The sequence below is a fragment of the Lithobates pipiens genome, unplaced genomic scaffold (assembly GCF_037356315.1).
Source record: "Lithobates pipiens isolate NorthernLeopardFrog02 unplaced genomic scaffold, aLitPip1_a1.2 Scaffold_16, whole genome shotgun sequence".
Taxonomy (NCBI): domain Eukaryota; kingdom Metazoa; phylum Chordata; class Amphibia; order Anura; family Ranidae; genus Lithobates; species Lithobates pipiens.
In genome coordinates this window covers 14,166,961-14,187,587 of record NW_027507748.1, presented here as the reverse complement: position 1 = coordinate 14,187,587, position 20,627 = coordinate 14,166,961, and positions in this window count along the sequence as shown.

The following is a 20,627-nucleotide window of genomic DNA, read 5'->3' as shown; positions in this document are numbered from 1 at the left end:
CACCCGCTGTGCATGCGCGAGCACGTGTCCCAGATGATTGACAAGAGGGAGGGGGGGAGAGGCGGTCTCCCTTCCTGCGCCGAGGGAAGTGACGTCAGGTGCCCAGGCGCCGAAGAAGGCAGATTACGAGGGACCCCCTAGCAACAGGCATTTAGAGATGAGTAAAAATTATTATTTTTTTTTTTTTAAGCACAGTAATTTATTTATTAATATTTTTTTTGGGGGGGGGGGGGGGTGGAACTTCACTTTCACCACAGTGGAGCTCTAGCTGCAGAGTTTCACAATAAAGTTCAGTTAAAAAAAAAGTATTAGAGTGGAGGTCACGTGCTTCCTGTCATCAGTGGAGCTCCACTCTGCAGCCGCACCCCTCTCATAAACAAAGCATGCTAGCGGGCGTGCAATATTTACAGCATACAAACATTTGGAGGCCTTGTGCACAAGGGCACAGCGAGTACCCCCTAGGGGTATTAAACCCAATAGACCAGACAGTAGTTAAAATATATATATATATATATGTATGTATGTGTGTATGTGTGTGTGTGTGTGTGTGTGTGTGTATATATATATACTTTATTATTAGTACTTTAGTATTAGTACTTGAGAATGCTGAATTAAAGCCGGCTTTAGACAGTATTTACAGTAGAGAGTATTGCAACAGTAGTAGTAGTGCAGTAGTAAGGCAATACTCTCTACTGTACATATTGTCTAAAGCAGTATGTACAGTAGAGAGACAGGGACATTGCTCCATATCAGGGACATTGCTCCATATCAGGGACATTCCCTCCATATCAGGGACATTGCTCCATATCAGGGACAGTCCCTCCATATCAGGGACATTGCTCCATATCAGGGACATTGCTCCATATCAGGGACATTGCTCCATATCAGGGACAGTCCCTCCATATCAGGGACATTGCTCCATATCAGGGACATTGCTCCATACCAGGGACAGTCCCTCCATATCAGGGACATTGCTCCATATCAGGAACAGTCCCTCCATATCAGGGACATTGCTCCATACCAGGGACATTGCTCCATACCAGGGACAGTCCCTCCATATCAGGTACAGTCCCTCCATATCAGGGACATTGCTCCATATCAGGAACAGTTGCTCCATACCAGGGACAGTCCCTCCATATCAGGGACATTGCTCCATATCAGGGACATTGCTCCATATCAGGGACAGTCCCTCCATATCAGGTACAGTCCCTCCATATCAGGGACATTGCTCCATATCAGGGACAGTCCCTCCATATCAGGGACATTGCTCCATATCAGGGACAGTCCCTCCATATCAGGGACATTGCTCCATATCAGGGACATTGCTCCATATCAGGGACAGTCCCTCCATATCAGGTACAGTCCCTCCATATCAGGGACATTGCTCCATATCAGGGACAGTCCCTCCATATCAGGGACATTGCTCCATATCAGAGACAGTCCCTCCATATCAGGGACATTGCTCCATATCAGGGACATTGCTCCATATCAGGGACAGTCCCTCCATATCAGGGACATTGCTCCATATCAGGGACATTGCTCCATATCAGGGACAGTCCCTCCATATCAGGGACAGTCCCTCCATATCAGGGACATTGCTCCATATCAGGGACAGTCCCTCCATATCAGGGACATTGCTCCATATCAGGGACAGTCCCTCCATATCAGGTACAGTCCCTCCATATCAGGGACATTGCTCCATATCAGGGACAGTCCCTCCATATCAGGGACATTGCTCCATATCAGGGACATAGATCCATATCAGGGACAGTCCCTCCATATCAGGGACATTGCTCCATATCAGGGACATTGCTCCATATCAGGGACAGTCCCTCCATATCAGGGACAGTCCCTCCATATCAGGGACAGTCCCTCCATATCAGGGACAGTCCCTCCATATCAGGGACATTGCTCCATATCAGGGACAGTCCCTCCATATCAGGGACATTGCTCCATATCAGGGACAGTCCCTCCATATCAGGGACATTGCTCCATATCAGGGACATAGATCCATATCAGGGACAGTCCCTCCATATCAGGGACATTGCTCCATATCAGGGACATTGCTCCATATCAGGGACAGTCCCTCCATATCAGGGACAGTCCCTCCATATCAGGGACAGTCCCTCCATATCAGGGACATTGCTCCATATCAGGGACAGTCCCTCCATATCAGAGACAGTCCCTCCATATCAGGGACATTGCTCCATATCAGGGACAGTCCCTCCATATCAAGGACAGTCCCTCCATATCAGGGACATTGCTCCATATCAGGGACAGTCCCTCCATATCAAGGACATTGCTCCATATCAGGGACAGTCCCTCCATATCAGAGACAGTCCCTCCATATCAAGGACAGTCCGTCCATATCAGGGACATTGCTCCATATCAGGGACAGTCCCTCCATATCAGAGACAGTCCCTCCATATCAGGGACAGTCCCTCCATATCAGGGACATTGCTCCATATCAGGGACAGTCCCTCCATATCAGGTACAGTCCCTCCATATCAGGGACATTGCTCCATATCAGGGACAGTCCCTCCATATCAGGGACATTGCTCCATATCAGAGACAGTCCCTCCATATCAGGGACATTGCTCCATATCAGGGACATTGCTCCATATCAGGGACATTGCTCCATATCAGAGACAGTCCCTCCATATCAGGGACATTGCTCCATATCAGGGACATTGCTCCATATCAGGGACAGTCCCTCCATATCAGGGACAGTCCCTCCATATCAGGGACAGTCCCTCCATATCAGGGACAGTCCCTCCATATCAGGGACATTGCTCCATATCAGGGACAGTCCCTCCATATCAGGGACATTGCTCCATATCAGGGACAGTCCCTCCATATCAGGTACAGTCCCTCCATATCAGGGACATTGCTCCATATCAGGGACAGTCCCTCCATATCAGGGACATTGCTCCATATCAGGGACATAGATCCATATCAGGGACAGTCCCTCCATATCAGGGACATTGCTCCATATCAGGGACATTGCTCCATATCAGGGACAGTCCCTCCATATCAGGGACAGTCCCTCCATATCAGGGACAGTCCCTCCATATCAGGGACATTGCTCCATATCAGGGACAGTCCCTCCATATCAGAGACAGTCCCTCCATATCAGGGACATTGCTCCATATCAGGGACAGTCCCTCCATATCAAGGACAGTCCCTCCATATCAGGGACATTGCTCCATATCAGGGACAGTCCCTCCATATCAAGGACATTGCTCCATATCAGGGACAGTCCCTCCATATCAGAGACAGTCCCTCCATATGAAGGACAGTCCGTCCATATCAGGGACATTGCTCCATATCAGGGACAGTCCCTCCATATCAGAGACAGTCCGTCCATATCAAGGACAGTCCGTCCATATCAGGGACATTGCTCCATATCAGGGACAGTCCCTCCATATCAGGGACATTGCTCCATATCAGGGACATTGCTCCATATCAGGGACAGTCCCTCCATATCAGGTACAGTCCCTCCATATCAGGGACATTGCTCCATACCAGGGACAGTCCCTCCATACCAGGGACATTGCTCCATATCAGGGACATTGCTCCATATCGGGGACAGTCCCTCCATACCAGGGACAGTCCCTCCATATCAGGGACATTGCTCCATATCAGGGACAGTCCCTCCATATCAGGGACATTGCTCCATACCAGGGACATTGCTCCATATCAGGGACAGTCCCTCCATATCAGGGACATTGCTCCATATCAGGGACAGTCCCTCCATATCAGGGACATTGCTCCATATCAGGGACATTGCTCCATATCAGGGACAGTCCCTCCATATCAGGTACAGTCCCTCCATATCAGGGACATTGCTCCATATCAGGGACAGTCCCTCCATATCAGGGACATTGCTCCATATCAGGGACATTGCTCCATATCAGAGACAGTCCCTCCATATCAGGGACATTGCTCCATATCAGGGACAGTCCCTCCATATCAGGTACAGTCCCTCCATATCAGGGACATTGCTCCATATCAGGGACAGTCCCTCCATATCAGGGACATTGCTCCATATCAGAGACAGTCCCTCCATATCAGGGACATTGCTCCATATCAGGGACAGTCCCTCCATATCAGGGACATTGCTCCATATCAGGGACATTGCTCCATATCAGAGACAGTCCCTCCATATCAGGGACATTGCTCCATATCAGGGACAGTCCCTCCATATCAGGTACAGTCCCTCCATATCAGGGACATTGCTCCATATCAGGGACAGTCCCTCCATATCAGGGACATTGCTCCATATCAGAGACAGTCCCTCCATATCAGGGACATTGCTCCATATCAGGGACAGTCCCTCCATATCAGGTACAGTCCCTCCATATCAGGTACAGTCCCTCCATATCAGGGACAGTCCCTCCATATCAGGGACATTGCTCCATATCAGGGACAGTCCCTCCATATCAGGGACAGTCCCTCCATATCAGGGACAGTCCCTCCATATCAGGGACAGTCCCTCCATATCAGGGACATTGCTCCATATCAGAGACAGTCCCTCCATATCAGGGACATTGCTCCATATCAGGGACAGTCCCTCCATATCAAGGACAGTCCCTCCATATCAGGGACATTGCTCCATATCAGGGACAGTCCCTCCATATCAAGGACATTGCTCCATATCAGGGACAGTCCCTCCATATCAGGGACAGTCCCTCCATATCAAGGACAGTCCGTTCATATCAGGGACATTGCTCCATATCAGGGACAGTCCCTCCATATCAGGGACATTGCTCCATATCAGGGACAGTCCCTCCATATCAGGGACATTGCTCCATATCAGGGACAGTCCCTTCATATCAGGTACAGTCCCTCCATATCAGGGACAGTCCCTCCATATCAGGGACAGTCCCTCCATATCAGGGACATTGCTCCATATCAGGGACAGTCCCTCCATATCAGGGACATTGCTCCATATCAGGGACAGTCCCTCCATATCAAGGACAGTCCCTCCATATCAGGGACATTGCTCCATATCAGGGACAGTCCCTCCATATCAGGGACATTGCTCCATATCAGGGACAGTCCCTCCATATCAGGGACATTGCTCCATATCAGGGACAGTCCCTCCATATCAAGGACAGTCCCTCCATATCAGGGACATTGCTCCATATCAGGGACAGTCCCTCCATATCAGGGACATTGCTCCATATCAGGGACAGTCCCTCCATATCAGGGACATTGCTCCATATCAGGGACAGTCCCTCCATATCAGGGACATTGCTCCATATCAGGGACAGTCCCTCCATATCAGGGACATTGCTCCATATCAGGGACAGTTGGGAGCTATGCTATCGCCCCGAAACAATACACAGCAGCAGTCATAGGCATGCGCACAGGGTGTGCCAGGTGCGCCTGGGCACACCCTAATTTCCCAATGTGGCATAGATACCCCCTGCTTAGATCCCTGATTTTTCACTAAAGCCCCCTAACGGGGCTCCTAAAAAAAATCAAATTGTAAAAAATAATAAAAACATAAAATAAAACAAAAAATAAAAACTACTGACAATGTCCAGTGCCTTACTGATACCTTTGCTCTACTGACACCGTCAGCAGTGGCGGCCTGTGCATTAAGGGCACACGGGTGCCACCCCCTCTCTCCTGCCACCCCCTCTATGCACTATTGATAGATTCATGCATTGCATGAATCTATCCATGGCTGCCACTGCCACCCCCCCCCCTTTTCGGGCACCTGAATTACAGCGGCGGGGGGTGTTTTTGAAGCACCTGATTAGAGCCATAGGCTCTAATAGGTGTCAAAATAAGTGACCTGTGAGCGCCATGCTTGATGCGCACCGCTCACTCAGCTGTCTTGGGAAAGTGAATGAATACACTGAACCGCCTCTCTGCCAATCAGGTGCTCGGGTCTGTTGCCTGTCACCTGATTGGCTGAAACGACAGGCGCCGCCTATCAGGAGGAGAGGATGGGAGTCGGGAGATGAGAACGGCAGGAGATGCTGGCTTGAAGGACCCCGCTTGTCCCCGTCACCTGCTGCCCCACCAAGACAGGGTAAGTGCTGGGCAGACGGTGAGCGGGTGAGGGGGGGGGGGTCACACTGGCGGCATTCGATGGCACAGTGGCAGCCTGTGATGGGCACAGTGGCTGCAATTGCTGACACAGTGTCTGCGTTTGATGGCGCAGTGGCTGCGTTTGTTGGCACAGTGGCTGCGTTTGTTGGCACAGTGGCTGCGTTTGTTGGCACAGTGGCTGCGTTTGTTGGCACAGTGGCTTCATTTATTGGCACAGTGGCTTCATTTATTGGCACAGTGGATTCGTTTCTTGGCACAGTGGCTGCATATGATGGCACAGTGGCTGCAGTTGATGTTTTTTTTCTGAATTTTTAAATTTGTTTGCGCCCCCACCCCCCCCCCCCCCCCCCAAAAAAAAAAAAATTTTGAGCACCAGCCGCCACTGACCATCAATATATACCGTGTACACCTGCGCACACACACACGCAAATGTATTTGAGCTTTGGGGTGCACACTAGTGTTGCCACTTGTCCGGAATTCACCCAGACAGCCCAGATTTGAATCATGTGCTCGGGTTTTCAGGCGGACTGGAACCCGGACACAAAGGTGTTTCGGGCCGCTAAAATGTTTGGGTTGAAGAGAAGTGCACACCCTAAGGCCCCTTTCATACTGGGGTGCTTTGCAGGCGCTACATCGCTAAAAATAACGCATGCAAAGCACCCTGTAACAGCCGCTGCTGTCTCTCCAGTGTGAAAGCCCCAAGGGCTTTCTCACTGGAGCGGTGCGCTTGCAGGACGGTCAAAAAAGTCCTGAAAGCCGCATCTTTGGAGCGGTGTAGGAGTGGTGTATTTACCGCCCCTAAAGTGCCCCTTCCCATAGAAAACAATGGGGCAGCGCTGCAAACCCATTACCATTCATTATTTATGGTATTGGTATGTGTGGGCTGTAAAAACATTTTTGTGTGGTGCATTGTAAGGCTATGCGGTACGTAAAACATTGTAAGGCTAAGCAGTACGTAAAACATTGTAAGGCTAAGCAGTACGTAAAACATTGTAAGGCTAAGCAGTATGTAAAACATTGTAAGGCTATGCGGTACGTAAAACATTGTAAGGCTAAGCAGTATGTAAAACATTGTAAGGCTATGCGGTACGTAAAACATTGTAAGGCCGCGTACACACGAGCGGACTGTATGGCCTACTTAGTCCGTCATACAATCCGACGGACAGTCCGTCATACTTTCGAATGAACGGACTTGACCACACACGGATGCACAAACAGTCCGTCAAAAGCTTGCGCGATGACGTGTACAGCACGTACGACGGGACTAGAAATAGGAAGTCCAAGACACAGCAATGCAACCTTTCGCCGTGTAAATCCTTTCTGAGCATCCGCCATACTTAGTCCGTCGAACTAGCCTACTCACGAGCGGATTGTCCGCTGAAACCAAAGTACGACGGACAGAATTTCGAAAAATCCGAAATACTTAGTACGCCAGACTGCACGCTGAAAAAGTCAGCTGAAGCCCACACACGAGCGGACTGTCCGCTGAAATGTGTTTCGACAGACTAAGTACGCCATACAGTCCGCCCGTGTGTACGCGGCATAAGGCTATGCGGTACGAAAAACATTGTAAGGCTATGCGGTATATAAAACATTGTAAGGCTATGCGGTACATAAAACATTGTAAGGCTATGCGGTATATAAAACATTGTAAGGCTATGCGGTACATAAAACATTGTAAGGCTATGCGGTACATAAAACATTGTAAGGCTATGCGGTACGAAAAACATTGTATGCCCTTGTACACACGGTCGGAGATTCCGTCGGAATGTGTCCTATTGGACCATTTTGTCGGATATTCCGACTGTGTGTGGTCTGCATCGGACTGTTTCCGTCAGAATATCCGTCGGACCAAATTTTCCAACTTGCTGGAAATATTTTCAGACAAAATGCTCCGATCGGACATACTCCGATCATGTGTAGCCTACTCCGACGGACAAAGTGCCACGCATGCTCAGAATAAATTCCTAGACCAAAGCTATTGGCTACTAGCCTGAACGTAGTCCCGGCGTAACGAAATAACGTCATCACGTTACGTACAATTGGATTTTCCGACAACTTTTTTCCGACCGTGTGTACGCAACAGTTTCGGACAAAATCCAACGGATTTGGTTGTCAGAATGTCCGACCGTGTGTACAAGGGCTAAGACTATGTAGTACGTAAAACATTGTAAAGGCCCATACACACGATCAGACTTTTTGACAACAAACATGCAAATTAGCTGTTTTGGAGCAACATCCTACCGTGTGTACGCTCCATCGGACAAACTTTTTTGGTTTTCATCGGACTTTTGTTGGCTGTGCGAACGGACAAACTTTCTGGCAACAAAAGTCCGATGGAGCAAAGTCTGATCGTGTGTACAGAAAACCATAGGACTTTTGTACAAAGTACAAACATGCCATGCTCAGAACCAATGCAAAAGATCAGCCAACAATACAGAAGTTGACCAAAGGTGGCGGTAAAGAGCAGAAAAAACACATGATTTGGTGAAAGTTGGCTGAAAAAGTCCTGCTGTGTGTATGCAATACAAGTTCAGGGCCGACGCCCTTTGTACAAAAATCCAAGGGAAAGTTTGTACAAAGTCCTATCGTGTGTATGAGGCTTAAGACAATGCGGTATGAAAAACATTGTGAGGCTATGCGGTACGTAAAACATTGTAAAGGCCCGTACACACGGTCGGACTTTTTGACAACAAACATGCAAATTAGCTGTTTTAGAGCAACATCCGACTGTGTGTACGCTCCATCGGACAAACTTTTTCTGTTTTCATCTGACTTTTGTTGGCTGTGCGAATGGACAAACTTTCTGGCAACAAAAGTCTGATGGAGCAAAGTCCGACCGTGTGTATGCAAAAGCATCGGACTTTTGTACAAGGTACAAACACGCATGCTCAGAACCAATGCAAAAGATCAGACTACAATACAGAAGTTGACCAAAGGTGGCGCTGGAGTCATTGAACGTCCTCTTTTGAAGTGGCGTCAGTACGTTGTGATGTCACTACGTTTGTGTTTGTTGTCAAAAAGTCAGACCGTGTGTATGCAATACAAACTTGTGGACCACGCCCTTTGTACAAAAGTCCACGGAAAAGTTTGTACAAAGTCCGACCGTGTGTATGAGGCTTAAGACTATGCGGTACTTAAAACATTGTGAGGCTATGCGGTACGTAAAATATTGTAAGACTATGTAGTACATAAAACATTGTAAGACTATGCAGTACGTTAAACATTGTAAGGCTATGCGATACGAAAAACATTGTAAGGCTATGCGGTACGAAAAACATTGTAAGGCTATGCGGTATGTAAAATATTGTAAGGCTATGCGGTACGTAAAACATTGTAAGGCTATGCGGTACATAAAACATTGTAAGGCTATGCGGTACGTAAAACATTGCAAGGCTATGCGGTACGTAAAACATTGTAAGGCTATGCGGTACATAAAACATTGTAAGGCTATGCGGTACGTAAAACATTGCAAGGCTATGCGGTACGTAAAACATTGTGAGGCTATGCAGTATGTCGACATGTTCTTCCAAGAGCACATCAACATGCCACCTTGGTGTGAACTGGGCACATGGAGCTCCACATAGACCGCCGTGGTATTCGGCGTGTCTTGCACAGAGTCTGCGTCGATCAGTGAAACTTACTTAGGAGTGTGAATGAGCCCCGACTTTCACTCCTTGAAATCTTTGCTGACACACAGAGGGCGAGGGTGACACACAGAGGGCGAGGGGGACACAGAGGGCGAGGGGGACACAGAGGGCGAGGGGGACACACAGAGGATGAGGGTGCCACACAGAGGGTGAGGGGGACACAGAGGGCGAGGGTGACACACAGAGGGCGAGGGTGGCACACAGAGGGCGAGGGTGACACACAGAGGGCGAGGGTGACACACAGAGGGCGAGGGGGACACACAGAGGGCGATCTCGATAATAAAGTGTCGGGTCATGGCGGTTCCTGGAGACTCAGCTGTTCTATCTAATCTACCTGAGGACAATAAAAGAAGTTCAGGGTAGAGTCATCGGGTTCGCATGTGGCAAGGAGAACGCCGTCAGAGAATCTACAACGCGTCAGTCACGGGCCTGAACACGCCTGCAAACCGTGCTCTCCACGTGTGCCTGCGACACGCCAGCCAAAGCAGAGGAAACCGTTACACATGAGCCCTTGGTTCACACTTGGTGCGATTTGACATGTCAAAGCGGTGGCAATGTTTTTTGTCGTTTTCTGTGCCGGTAAGTTTGTGGCCGGTTGTTGCCCACAATGTGTGGCTTGTTATAACATGTATTGTATAAAACAAAAAAAATAAATAAATGTAAAAAAAACAAAAAAAAAAAAAGTGGCAATGGCACCGTCCTAATTGGTGCGACGCTAAGCTTGCGGCGCCAATTTCAAAAAGTCGTTTCTGTACTACTTTTTTTGCGATTTCCGGGTGCGATTTCCATTGACATCTGTGCAGAAATCACCCGCACAGATGTCTGTGAAAATCGGCGCCGAAATCGCGTCTACAAACTATGAGATATTTTTATGGCATTTTTATTTATTTACTAGTAATGGCGGTGATCAGTGATTTTTTAGTGGGACTGCATTTGTTTTTTGGAAAACATAGGGAAGGGTTATCACCCCTGTATAATTTGTTTTGCTGTTTGTGTGCCTCTTCAGAAGATTTCACCTCACTTTCTGTCCCAATGACAATTGGATTTTGAAAAATGTGGGTTTTTTAGTGAAACAAGGATTGGTGATAAAGCATCAGTGGAGAGGCGACACGTTTTTCCCCATATCAGCTCTTACAGGAGAGAATTTCCCTCCTTAGGGGTAGATTTCATCTCACTTCCTGCTGTTTCCTTCCGTTTGCAAGTAGGAGATGTTTGTAAGTTGGATGTTTGAAAGTAGGGGCCTGCCCTATATGCTCTGCAGAAATGGCGGAACAAGGTGTTGGTGTTGCCACAACACTGTAAGTCCTCAAAGTTACTCTTGGTTGGGGGCGCTGGAGCGCCCTGCTGTGAGATATTGGATCAAGAATTGTAATTACACGCCCCTGATAACCACTTCAGCCCCAGAAGAATTTACCCCCTTCACTTTTTGCAATTTAGGCACTGCGTCGCTTTAACTGACAATTGCGCGGTCGTGCCACGTTTTACCCAAACAAAATTGACTTCCTTTTTTTCCCCACAAATAGAGCTTTCTTTTGGTGGTATTTGATCACCTCTGCGGTTTTTATTTTTTGCGTTATAGATAAAAAAAGAGCGACAATTTTAGAAAAAAAATCATATTTTTTACTTTTTGCTATAATAAATATCGGCAAAAAATATACATAAAAAAACATTTTTTTTCCTCAGTTTAGGCCGGTACGTATTCTTCTACATATTTTTGGTAAAAAAAAAAAGTCGCAATTAGCGATTATTGATTGGTTTGTGCAAAAGTTATAGTGTTTACAAAATAGGGGATAGTTTTATGGCATTTTTATCAATAACTTTTTTTTTTTTTTTAATGACGGCGATCAGCGATTTTTATCGTGACCGCGACATTATGGCGGACACATCGGGCATTTTTGACACATTTTTGGGACCATTGTCATTTATACAGCAATCAGTGCTATACAAATGCACTGATTCCTGTGTTAATGACACTGGCAGTGATGGGGTTAACCACTAGGGGGCAGTGTAGGAGTTAAGTGTGTCCTAGGGGCGTGTTTCTAACTGTTGGGGGGCGGTGTGGCTGTGTATGACACATCACTGATCTCTGCTCCGACCACATGGAGCAGAGATCAGTGACACTGTCACTAGGCAGAATGGGGAGATGCTTGTTTACATTAGCATCTCCCCGTTCTTCCTCCCCGCGAGGCGATTGCGGGTATCCACGTGGAGATCGAGTCCGCGGGACCCGCGACCCGACTCACGGAGCTTCCCGCGGGTGCGCGCCACTGGCCGCCTCTTAAAGGGCAATGTATGGGTACGTGATTCTGCCTGTACGAGCCCTTCTGCCGACATATATCGGCGTGAGGCGGTCGGCAAGCAGTTAAACAGGGGCCTTAGCCACTGGTGCCACAACACTGCAACCCCTTACAGATACTCTAGTTGGAGTGCAGGAATGAGCCCTGCTGCAAAGTATTGCATCAAAAATGGTAGTTACACACCCCTGTTAAACAGGGGCTGAAAAATTGGGCCTTAGCCACTGGTGGCGGCACCCAGAACCAAAAATGTTCTTCAGAGCTATCAGCATGATCATTGAGGAGGAAGAGGATAGTCACTCAGCATAACAGGATAGTCACTCGGCATCAGCATAGGCAGTCTTGAAGGGATCTCACATTAAAAAAAAAAATTATTCGGTTACATCAGCATGAGGTGCTTGGTAGCTGGTGGTGATCCAAAACTGATTCATCTTTATGATGGTCAGTCGATCGACCGATTCGGTGGACAGGCGCACCGTGTGATCGGTTACATAGCCTCTAGCAGCACTGAAGGTGCGTTCCGAAAGAACGCTGGATGCAGGACAGGCCAGTAGCTCAATTGCATACTGTGCAAGCTCTGGCCAGTGATCCATCCTCAAGACCCAGTAAGCCAGAGGATTTTCGGTGGGAAAGGTGTCCAAGTCTGACCTTGCCCCTAGGTATTCCTGCACCATGTACAACAGACGCTGGCGATGGTTGCCGGAACCGATCATACCTTGGGAGTGCATACTAAAAAATTATCTGAACGCATCGGACAGACATCCACCTTCTCCACCACTCCTTCTGTGACTGGTCGAAGCCTCAGCAACATGTTGCCAAGGAGGACCAGGAAACTGTAACCTCCCAGGCTCTGGAAACGCGTTGCACAGACCTTTCTGCAAGGCCTCCCGAAGATGTTTCATCCTCTGCTTCCTCTTGTAATGTGGATCATGGAGGGTTGCCAGCCAGTAATGATCCTTCTCCTTGATACCACGAATACGAGGATCCTTTCGCAGGCTTTGCAGGATCAGGGAGGTCATGCAGCGTTGGTTAGCTGAGGCATTCGGTCTGGAGTCCTCTGGGTCACTAAGGATGACATGATCCGCAGCCACCTCCTCCCAGCCACGTACAACTCCATGGGTTTCTTGGGACTGTAAATCATCCCTTGAAGACTGCTGCTGATGCTGAGTGCCAGCCTCCACCTCCATGCTGACACAATCCTCCTCCTCCTCCTCTTCCTATGTGATGGCGGGGCCAGCAGGAACACTGTCTGGATAAAGGGGGCCTTGAGAGGTAAGGAAGTCCTCCTTTTCGTCCCTCTGTTCTGCCTCAAGTGCCCTGTCCATTATTCCATGCAGCGTGTGCTCCAACAGGTGGACAAGAGGGACAATGTCACTGATGCATGCACTGTCACTGCTCACCATCGTTGTGGCCTCCTCAAATGATGACAAGACAGTCCATGCATCCCTGATCATGACCCTCTGGCATGGAAAAAAAAAAAACAAGCTCCCCTGACCCTGTCCTGGTACCATAGTCGCACAGGTACTCATTGATGGCCCTCTGCTGTGTGTGCAGCCGCTGCAGCATGGCCAACGTTGAGTTCCACCTGGTGGGCATGTTACAGATTAGGCAGGTCTTGGCCAGGTTAAATTCCTTTTAAAGGTCAGCCAGCCAAGCACTGGGATTATATGACCTGACCATCGGAAATGCACACAGACTTTCCTGGCTTGCCTCAGGACATCCTGTAAGCCCGGGTACCTGCCCAAGAACTGGTGCATCACCAAGTTAAGGACGTGAGCCAAACAGGGCACATGGGTCAGGTGTCCCTGTCGGAGGACGGAGAGGTTGGTGTCATTGTCGCAAACCACCATTACTGGCTTAAGTGCCAGTAATGCACTTAATGCACTTATGTGCCTCCTCCTCTCTCCTATCAGGCACCCATGTAGAGTGAGTGACCTCATCATCCCCTCCCTCCTCATCACTGGAGAAAACCTGGCAGTATGCTGCAGCTGGGGCAACATGACTCCCAGTTTACTGTCCTTCTTGGGCACCCCCTCTCTCTGGGCTCACGTAACTGCCTTCCTCAAGCTGGGTACCATCATCGGAGCCTTCAAAACACGGTGCATCCTCCTGCGGCATGTACCAAACATTGTGGTCAAACAGTTTGGGGGACTCCTCAGGACATGGTGGTGCTAGGGACGGAGTGACTGATGGCATTGAGCCGAGAGAAGAGGCCACTTTGGCAGACAAAGTACCCTGAGCCAGCCTGGGTGAGAGAGGATGAGGAGGATGAAGAGGGCTTGGTCATCCACTCTACCAAGTCTTCTGCATGTTGCGGCTCAACGCGGCCAGCTACCGAAAAAAAAGGACAAGCGTGTCCCACAGCCACGTGCTGATGAGGATACACCGTGTCCACGACCAGCGCGGTTGCCTCTAGACACAGGGCCTGCTTGCCCTCTTTTATTGGCCTGTGTGTGTGTCTGCCTCTCCTTGTTGGCCTTCCAGGCATACTGTCTTTGATGTATTGGAATAGGTACACAAGCAATTGTCTGCAGTCAGCTTTAGCTGCACACTGTGCCCAGTATACAGTACACTGGCTTCATAAACTGCAGCTTAGCTCAATCAATTGCCTGTATTATTAGGAATAGAACAGGAATAGTCTGCAGTCAGCTTTATCTGCACACTGAGCCCAGTATATAGTGTCATAGTGCATGCTTGGCCAATCATCAGCAAGCAATGCACTGTGAATCAGCAGTGAATTATGGGCCGTGATGTGCCACTCGAATTTGGCGCGATCGGCCCATAATGTTCGAAATTCGGCGAGCGGGCAAACAGCCAATGTTCGAGTCGAATATGAGATTGACTCGAACACGCAGCTCATCCCTACACATCAATGCCGCCGATCCGTGGCTATTTACATATGAATGCCGGTTATTTACATGTAAACACGGGGCCTGCAGGTGAGTGATCTGTACACAGCAATAGGACAGAGATGAGCAGCATTAGTGACAGAACTTCTCACTGAGATATCGGAACAACGGGACTAAAATTTCAAGGGGATTTAAAGCGGAGCTCCACCCTAAAGTGGAGCTTCCGCTCATTGGAACCCTCCCCCCCTCCGGCGCCACAATTGGCACCTTTCAGGGGGAGGGGGGTGCAGGTACCTGTACAGTACAGGTATCTGCAACCACTTCCGGCATAGATATCCGCAGAATCTGGCGGAACTCCCGCTTTAAATTGGGATAGTTGGCAAGTATGAGGCGGCTGCTTTGGGGGCCACAACAATGATGGGGCCACAACAATGATGGGGCTTGGGGCAACTGCCCCTTTTGCCCTGCCTTAAAGACAGCCCTGTGTAGATGGACAGAGGAGGGGGACAGGGATAGTGATCAGAAAAAAGGTAAAAAGCACCCCCCAGCACATTTCTAACCCCCACCTCTCTACTAGCATAAGTGGAGGGGGGGGTCTGTACTTAGTGGGGGGGGGGGAGTCTGTACTTAGTGGGGGTCTGTACTGAGGGGGGTCTGTACTTAATGGCAGGGGTCTGTACTGAGTGGGGGGAGTCTATACCTAGTGAAGAGGGGGGTCCGAACTGAGGGATGGGGTCCATGCTTACTGGAGGGGGGGTCTGTACTGAGGGAGGGGGTCTATACCTAGTGGAGAGGGGGGTCCGTACTGAGGGAGGGGGTCTATACTTAGTGGAGAGGGGATTCGGTACTGAGGGAGGGGGGTCTGTACTGAGGGAGGGGGGTCTATAGTTAGTGGAGAGGGGGGTCTGTACTGAGGGAGGGGGTCTATAGTTAGTGGAGGGGGGTCCCTGCTGAGGGACGGTGGACTATACTTAGTGGAGAGAGGGGTCCGTACTTAGGGAGGGGGGTCTATACTTAGTGGAGAGGGGGTCAGTACTGAGGGAGGGGGGGTCTATACTTAGTGGGGGGGTCTGTACTGAAGGAGGGGATCTGTACTTAGTGGGGGGGTCTGTACTGAGGGAGGGGGATCTTTACTTAGTGAGGGGGTCTCTACTGAGGGAGGGGGCCTATACTTAGTGGAGAGGGGGGTCTGTACCGAGTGAGGGGGGTCTATACTTAGTGGGAGGTCTGTTACCGAGGGGAGGGGGATCTTTACTTAGTGGGGGGTCTGTGCTGAGGGAGAGGGATCTATACTTAGTGGAGAGGGGGGTCTGTACTGAGGGAGGGGGGACCATAGTTAGTGGAGAGGGGGTCTGTACTGAGGGAGGGGGATCTATAGTTAGTGTAGAGGGGGGTCCGTACTGAGGGAGGGGGATCTATACTTAGTGGAGAGGGGGGTCTGTACTGAGGGAGGGGGATCTATACTTAGTGGAGAGGGGGGTCTGTACTGAGGGAGGGGGATCTATAGTTAGTGGAGAGGGGGTCCGTACTGAGGGAGGGGGATCTATACTTAGTGGAGAGGGGGGTCTGTACTGAGGGAGGGGGGTCTATAGTTAGTGGAGAGGGGGGTCCGTACTGAGGGAGGGGATCTATACTTAGTGGAGAGGGGGGTCTGTACTGAGGGAGGGGGATCTATAGTTAGTGGAGAGGGGGTCCGTACTGAGGAAGGGGGATCTATACTTAGTGGAGAGGGGGGTCTGTACTGAGGGAGGGGGGACTATAGTTAGTGGAGAGGGGGGTCTGTACTGAGGGATGGGGATCTATAGTTAGTGGAGAGGGGGGGTCCGTACTGAGGGAGGGGATCTATACTTAGTGGAGAGGGGGGTCTGTACTGAGGGAGGGGGATCTATAGTTAGTGGAGAGGGGGTCCGTACCCAGGGAGGGGGATCTATACTTAGTGGAGAGGGGGTCCGTACCCAGGGAGGGGGATCTATACTTAGTGGAGAGGGGGGTCTGTACTGGGTGAGGCGGGTCTATAGTTAGTGGAGAGGGGGTCTGTACTGAGGGAGGGGGGTCTATACTTAGTGGAGAAGGGGGTCTGTATTGAGGGAGGGGTATCTATAGTTAGTGGAGAGAGGGGGCCGTACTGAGGGAGGGGGATCTATACTTAGTGGAGAGGGGGGTCTATAGTTAGTGGAGAGGGGGTCTGTACTGAGGGAGGGGGGTCTATAGTTAGTGGAGAGGGGGTCTGTACTGAGGGAGGGGGGACTATAGTTAGTGGAGAGGGGGTCTGTACTGAGGGAGGGGGATCTATACTTAGTGGAGAGGGGGGTCTGTAATGAGGGAGGGGGGTCTATTATTACAATATAATATTAGAAATACATATGAAGCATGGTGTTGGGGTAATTTAAGTGATGTTCTGAGCAGGGTGTTGGTGTTGGGGTGATATAAGTGCTGAAACCAGCCATTCAACCCACAAATTCCTCGCCACCGAAATCCCGTCAACCTCTCCTGCATCTCCTGGCTGTCCTGGCCAACGCCCTGGCCCCTGGGCAGGGACCTCCTGTCTCCCGGGTGGAGCCCTGAACACTGCTAGGTCCTTGAATATAACGACTATGCACACAGAGGATTTTTGTCCCTCCTAAAGCTCTTAGAAGTCTCTGGACTCCAGAACTCAACCTGGGAGTTTCAGAACCCGGAGAAAACTGAAATCCCATTTTTCTCTGCTCAGAACAGATATTCTGGATCCCCCCCCCCCCAATCTGCATCCGAGAGACCCCTGTGTGTGCCATTTACCTCTTCTAACACCATGGCAGGGCCTGGCACTAGTCACAACACAATATAGAAACTTTGCAAGGGCAGCTGCCTCAGTCAGAGTTTAGTAAATGAGGTGAAGCGTCACTTTGCAAAGAATACCCAATCACAAGGAAAAATGAAAAAAGAAAAATGCTTGCACATGATTGGATGGTGGCAGTCAGCAGAGTCTCCCTTCATTTACTAAGCTCTGGAGCAAATTCTCTTGTAGAGTGCCACTGCACTTGCAAAGTGCACAGTTTGCCTTTAGTAAATCCACCCCAATGTTTTGTTTTTATTTTACAGTCCAGGACCTGCCCCAGCCTGTGACTGACCAATGAGGAATCAGAATCCAATGTATACAGATCATCTATATATAATACAATGTATACAGATCATCTATATATAATACAATGTATACAGATCATCTATAGAGAATCCAATATATACAGATCATCTATATATAATATAATGTATAAAGATAATCTATAGAGAATCCAATGTATACAGATCATCTATAAATAGAATACAATGTATACAGATCTCTATATATAGAATACAATGTATACAGATGATCTATATAGAATACAATGTATGCAGATGATACAATGTATACAGATCTCTATATATAGAATACAATGTATACAGATCATCTATATATAGAATACAACGTATACAGATCATCTATAGAGAATACAATGTATACAGATAATCTATATAGAATACAATGTATACAAGTCATCTATATATAGAATACAATGTATACAGATCATCTATATATAGAATACAACGTATACAGATCATCTATAGAGAATACAAAGTATACAGATAATCTATATAGAATACAATGTATACAAGTCATCTATATATAGAATACAATGTATACAGATCATCTATATATAGAATACAATGTATACAGATCATCTATATAGAATGCAATGGGGGTTATTTACTAAAGGCAACTCCACTTTGCACTGAAAGTACACTTGGAAGTGAAGTCGCTGTAGATCTGAGGGGGACATGCAAGGAAAATAAAAAACAGCATTTTAGCTTGCACGTGATTGGAGGATAAAATCAGCAGAGCTTCCCCTCATTTCAGATCTTTCCCTCCGATTTAAAGCGATTTGCCTTTCCTAAATAACCCCCAATGTATACAGATCTCTATAGAGAATACAATGTATACAGATCATCTTTATGGGATACAATGTATACAGATCTCTCTCTATATATAGAGATTACAATGTATACAGATGATATATATATATATATATATATATAATAGATACAATGTATACAGGTGATATATATAGAATACAATGTATACAGATCTCTATATATAGAGAATACAATGTATACAGATCTCTATATATGTAGAATACAATGTATACAGATCTCTCTCTCTATATATATATATATAGGATACAATGTATACAGATGATATATATAGGATACAATGTATACAGATGATATATATATATATAGGATACAATGTATACAGATGATATATATATAGGATACAATGTATACAGATGATATATATATATATATATAGGATACAATGTATGCAGATGATATATATATATAGGATACAATGTATACAGATGATATATATATATAGGATACAATGTATACAGATGATATATATATATATATATATATATATATATAGGATACAATGTATGCAGATGATATATATATAGGATACAATGTATACAGATGATATATATATATATATATAGGATACAATGTATGCAGATGATATATATATATATAGGATACAATGTATACAGATGATATATATATAGGATACAATGTATACAGATGATATATATATATATATAGGATACAATGTATGCAGATGATATATATATAGGATACAATGTATACAGATGATATATATAGAATACAATGTATACAGATGATATATATATAGGATACAATGTATATAGATGATATATATGGGATACAATGTATACAGATGATATATATAGGATACAATGTATACAGATGATATATATATAGGATACAATGTATACAGATGATATATATAGAATACAATGTATACAGATCTCTATATATAGATAATACAATGTATACAGATGATATATATATAGGATACAATGTATACAGATGATATATATAGGATACAATGTATACAGATGATATATATATAGGATACAATGTATACAGATGATATATATAGGATACAATGTATACAGATGATATATATAGGATACAATGTATACAGATGATATATATAGGATACAATGTATACAGATTATATATATATAGGATACAATGTATACAGATGATATATATATATGATACAATGTATACAGATGATATATATATAGGATACAATGTATACAGATCTCTATATATAGAGAATACAATGTATACAGATGATATATATATATAGGATACAATGTATATAGATGATATATATGGGATACAATGTATACAGATGATATATATAGGATACAATGTATACAGATGATATATATATAGGATACAATGTATACAGATGATATATATAGAATACAATGTATACAGATCTCTATATATAGATAATACAATGTATACAGATGATATATATATAGGATACAATGTATACAGATGATATATATAGGATACAATGTATACAGATGATATATATATAGGATACAATGTATACAGATGATATATATAGGATACAATGTATACAGATGATATATATAGGATACAATGTATACAGATGATATATATAGGATACAATGTATACAGATGATATATATATAGGATACAATGTATACAGATGATATATATATAGGATACAATGTATACAGATCTCTATATATAGAGAATACAATGTATACAGATGATATATATATATAGGATACAATGTATATAGATGATATATATGGGATACAATGTATACAGATGATATATATAGGATACAATGTATACAGATGATATATATATAGGATACAATGTATACAGATGATATATATAGAATA